The following is a 6,041-nucleotide window of genomic DNA, read 5'->3' as shown; positions in this document are numbered from 1 at the left end:
TGCGATATTTAATGCATCAAAGTTCACGAGAATTTTCAAATGCAAGTGAGAAGCGAAAACGCCCGATGATTGGCTGGTAGAAAAGTGACGTCATAGTTCAGTACGAGGCACGGCGGCACGGCCATAGTATAGGTTGCATACTTGAATGCATGCGACGGCGTGGTTATAATTCATTTATTGAAGTGCAGACTTATCGGAGTTGTTCATTGTGACTTCAGGGCTATTATTTGATCTATTTCTCCTCCATTGAAAGCGATAGATTGCGTAAAGATGAAGGCATATGGTTATTCTTAGGCTGATCCTAGCAAGCTTCCTGTTACTGATTCCATCATGATAACAGCCCAAGGAGGAAGAAAAGTCAAAATGACATCACTTTGACCTCAAAATGACCCACGAAAAGTCACTATTCAGTTATAACCGTGAAGGTGACTTTTTGCGGGTCATTCTGATGTCAAAGTGACGTCATTTTGACTTTGAATTCATTTGTAGATGTTTTCATTAAAAGTGAGAGCATATAAAAAAATTATCAAATATTGTCTACGATACTCGCTCTCCCTGAATTCCAACCTGAACGTTGGTTTGGAAAGGTGAGGGTAGAGCTCACCCCTGACACTTAATCACACAACCGCGCATGCGAATATCACACCGTAAGGAGGGGGGGCAGTTCCTTTCCATGGGCTAGTTCTACAGATAATTATTAATTTTGGGGAGCCCAAAGCTTCACCCCAGGTTTGAACTCTTGGGACCCATCTCCCAATAGCTAATGGCTACATCCAATAGGCCACTAACTCAGTGGCATAGCCAGGTTTTAGGTCTAAATTTAAAAGCCTTAAAATTCTCCCCTCCTTCCTTTCCCCTATTGATACCCCAAGACGTGATTGCACCACTTGCCCAGGGCGATATGTATCGTGAAATATCGCGATAATTAATCATATCGGGCATACGAATTCGAGTTTCGTACATTATCGAAAAATCATTGTCCGATAAAAAGGGCCCAATAAAAGTATTGGGACTGATAGAATATCGGAACCGATAAAATATCACGATATATCGTCCAATAAAAATATCGGGTGTGATAAATTAACTGAGCCATTAAAAATATCGGAATCGTTAAAAAATAGTCTTCCGATAAAATACTACGGAACTACTATTATAAGGTAGATATATCCTTTCGATAAAATATAAAGATATATCATCCGATAAAAAATATTGGGCCTAATAAAAATCGCCATTTGATAAAATACTACGCTTGATAATCCGATAAAAAATCGCCACTGCTAAAATATCGCGAAATATCATCCAATAAAAATTGCTGCTCGAATAAAATATCACGATTTATTGTCTTATAAAAGCCGCAGCCGCGATAAAAATCGTGATTTATCACCCGATCGCATCGTCGCGCGCGATAAATTATCACGTTTTGGCATAGGGAAATTAGTTTGGGAAAATGTTTATGGCTGGAATATGTATAGGGTTGGCCTTTGTTTAAGCTAGACCATAAATCGGTGCGTTAAAAACTTACTAATGTATGGTATATCGCGATATTCAATAGGAGGTATTTTTTCGTCGAATTATAAAACGTGATATATTTTATCTGAAGGCAAATTTTTATCGGGCTGGAGATTTTTTTATGAAATGATACATCGTGGTATTTTATCGGTAGGCGATTTTTATGGGCCCTGACATTTGTATCGTCCGATACAAATATTGGTTTAGGATATCGTCATATTTTAATGGATATCGGATGATATTTATGATGATTTTTTTGTTCTCGATATTTTTATCGAATTTCGTCCGAGATTTAATGACGATATATGATAATTGTTCCTTAAAAATGGTCTATTACTCGCTTTTACCGCAAGAAAGTCCCCGGGAACGAACCTATTTCGCCAAAATATTTCGAAGGAAATCCGTGACGCGCCATTTCTAAACTAGAATGCGCCGCGGTTTCTTTAAATAACTCATCGTCGCTGATTGCTGTATTTGCGTAAGAAATAATTAAGCTTCTCCTCGTTTTCAATAATATTTTCGGTGAGAGCCCGTGCGTACGTCACTTCGGGAATAATAGCCAATAATAAATATCCGTCTTCATTTCAAATCAACAATGGAGCGTTCGTTATCTGCCATTTCTTGATTTATTTACGTTTGTTTTTACAAACGAGACAAGAGATTGCAATCATACAGGAGAGGAAAAGGAAATGAAAATTTGCTTTATACTACTCCAGAAGATGAGATGTTTGAAGCAGCTAATATGCCAAAACTTCTCTGGATGACAAGAAGGATTTAAACAACTTTGAAGAGCTCCTAAAAACCTCATCTCTCTCCAAATCATTTGTGAGTAAATTGACTGTTATCCGCTCTACACCATCCATCAAATTAACCCTTCTATTTTTCCTTCTTGTGCCATATGTTAAAGTTAAAATGTATTTCGGTTTCCTTTCTCACAGGTTTAACATCTTAGACAAATTGCAGTTGATCATACTGATGGAGTTTTCAGCCCATGTGACCAGAAATATGTGTACAAATGAATTTGCTCGCTGCATCAATTGGGATGGAGAGCTTGGAAAAATTATGTTCAACAATAAGGCTATTTGCAGTTAGTATCAATTTTTCTATTTAATGTATCATCAAAATTAGAAACTTTCAGCTTCTTGATGTTATTTTTTCCTTTGTTTGCAGTCCCACGATGGAAGAATTTCCCTGAGGATAATGTAATGAAAACGAAGGCAAAGATTCAGCGGTGGTTCAAGACAATTGCTTAAGCAACTAGAGGCAACTGAAGGGAAAGGAAATGCAACAGAATCAACTGAAATGGCCAATGTAGATGATTTTTCTCGATTTGTATTTGAAGAGGGAGAAAAGGAACCTTAAAAGGAAAATTAAAAACAAATCCCGAGGAATTTCTTCTTGTAAAATCTATCTGTTTTTTGTTGCAATAAACCCTAATAAAGGTTGAGTTTCATATCTGAAGTGTTTAATTATCCCTAAATGACAATCTAAATACAAAAATTATAGTATGAATTGTCATTAGAAGAACAAATAGATTTGGTCACAAATAGTCAAAGTGAGGTCAAAATGAGGTCAAAATGATAGGTAGTCATTTTAGGTCATATTGACATCATCATGAGTCACGAAGGATGTCATTTCAAGGGACCATTTTGAGGTCACCGTGACTACCAAGCCATGACTTGAAAATGACATCAAGATGATGTCATAATGACTTTTCATTTCTCCTTGGGAGGGTATTTTAGTGAAACTGTAGACTTCGTCGGCTCGGAAAGTCGATGCCGAGAAATGGAAAGGTAGCTGATGTGCATCTGTAATGTTTTATAGTTCATGACAAAGTGAGACTTGCGTATAATATTGGCGAAAGCGTATACTCATGTGAAATGTGTATTCTTTTGGCAGTCCGGTAGAGTCTAATGGTGAACTTATTTCCACCTCGAAGCTGTCGATGATACTTTCAACTTAAAAATACCTTGCCCGGAGGGCGACAGGAAGCTCTGAGGAAGCCAGACTATTAATGTTGCAATTTAGTAGCGATAATATAGACGAACTTCCAACACAATCTACCATCTTGTGACTAAAAACCCCGAAGCCACTTTCTATTCTGCAGAAAGAATCGGTTAATCGTACTTCGATCAATATAATAAACACAACGTCTTCAGGTGTTAATAAGTTACTTTTGAAATGAAATACTTCCTAAATTAGCATTAAAATGTGCATGTTTCCTAAACAGAGTCTTTAATACATTTTGGGAGCTTTTCTCAGGATATATCTGAAACCTTCTCTAAAGGCGAGCTCATCGTCATTGCGATCGGTTGTCACTTAAATATTTCGTATCGGAAATCCTAGAGGGATAACTTCCGACGATGACCGTGATCACCTGCACTCTCACTATCACTGGAACCCGTGGTGAAAATATCATCCCAATCCAATTTCTATTTGGTTTTAACTGGGGAAAGAGCAACATAGAACTGCACATTCTTTGGGCAACTTTGGGTTTGACTTTCCCTCAAACACACCATTTCCCCTGTGGTGCACATCAGTCCTATCTTTATACGATGGCCTGACAACCTTTAAATGGATCCTTGGTTTATCCTGACAACCAACTAAATGGAAATTGCTGATCCACACACGTCCATTCTTATCTCCATAGTTTCCAAATCAAAGGCCGCGGAACATTCCTCTTGTGACTCAACTTTTTTTTGAAAAGCAAGCAACGGCGCAGAATAAAATCAAAGAATGCTGCGATTCATTTTTTGTGACCACCTCTGGATTCCATTCTTTTTCCATCTACAACTTCCTTTATCTTTCGGGGTAAACTATGGGACAAGATAATGTTTAAATATTTTCATTAATTTATAACAAAATATAAGTTCTAAAAATATCCAAAAGCCATTTTATTAATCCGCACTGATGAGTGTAAATTAATGTGGAAGATGAATGATTTAGACGTAGTACTTTTCCTTAGGTTGAGTTGCAAAGTTCATGAAGTTGACAAAACGGCTAATTTTTCGGTGCGCGGAGTCATTTATTCCACTGACCGTGTCTACATTTTTCAATTTTTTTGTAATAAAATAAATCAGAATTTAGGATAACATTTCCTTTAAAATGACGTATAGTTCATTATTATAGCATGTAGTGAAGCCAGGATATAAATTTGCAAAGTACAGCGGCACATCATTTTGACGCCGACAGAAACTTTTTGAGCTTTTGTATGTGTGTGCAAAGTCTTGTGAAAATATCTCAAATAATAAAGTTATAGTACAGCTGTGAAATCGCTTCAATCATTTGTAATAACCCTGTATAAGTATTAAGGTTTATATGAATTCTATCTCCCTCAATGCAGAAAATTCATGGCCGATAAAAAATGAAATTTTTACATATTATTAACGTAAAAACTTACCTTTAACTGGCGATACAGGTCGTCTACTACAACAAAATTTCAGTAAAAATAAGGATCAGAATTTATTTTCGAAATCTGTGCTTTCTAAGGAATAAAACCAGTCTGGAAATCTCTTTTATTTAAGTCTGTTCAACCGTCTTATCCTCATTTTCTCTCCTGGTAGGGAAGAAATAATCTTAAGGAAGTGAAGACGTGGAATTGGGTATAGCCTCAACGAGGAAGCCATTTTTGGTGAAGAAAACTGCTTCATGAAAGTTCCTGCAGGAACCAATGTTGAAATCAACATATCTGTCTATAAGATGGAGTGATGACGAGAAACGAATTGGTAATTGATGTAAACGGTTTTCTTTATAGCATAAAGATGAAATAAGAATAATTTTACATCCGTGATTCTTCTAATATCAATCATCGTCTATAGAGCGGGGAATGGAGCTAAGTCCAAATTAGCAATCGCCGTCACACACGCCTCAGAACTGCGCTTGTTAAGAGATGTGAAATAATTCGGCGCACACGGCATTCAGGAGAATGTGACCTAATTCATGCGAAACTATTAATATTTTTCGTGGATATGGTCTTAAATCCATCCTCTGATAATAAAACCCCAAATTTCAATCTTCCTCCAAATGCACTTCTCCTTACGAAAATTTTTTTCTGGTCGCTGCGTTTCATGAATTTGATCGAGAAAATCGAAATTAATAAAGGAGAGGAGTATTCAATCAGTGAAAATAAAGCCTCAAATACATTCCTCTTCAGTAAAAGGCCGTTTTACACGAGGCATGTCATTGCGCAGTCTGACGAATGTATGAAAGCGCAATCAAAATTGCGTCGTGTAAAGCCGTGAGTTGCCAGAACACGTGCGAGAATGCATGGATGCGAGACGGCAAAATAGCCCCCGCCCTAATTCCAAGCTCGTATTCTCGCAATTTTAATATGTTTTCAGAGTTAACCTGCGCCATGACGTGCTCCTTATAAAAGGTCTTAAGAAAGTTTCCGGCTCAAGACTTTCTAGATAAATATAATTGATCGTGATAAATGACGATAGGTCTATTTGCATACCACCTTGTTCTTATTTCTTGAACGAAAAGAAGAATGAGAAGAACACGCAGAAAAAGATGTTGAGAGACCTGTTTTA

This window comes from Ischnura elegans, chromosome X (assembly GCF_921293095.1).
Source record: "Ischnura elegans chromosome X, ioIscEleg1.1, whole genome shotgun sequence".
Taxonomy (NCBI): Eukaryota; Metazoa; Arthropoda; class Insecta; order Odonata; family Coenagrionidae; genus Ischnura; species Ischnura elegans.
This window is presented reverse-complemented; position numbering follows the sequence as displayed.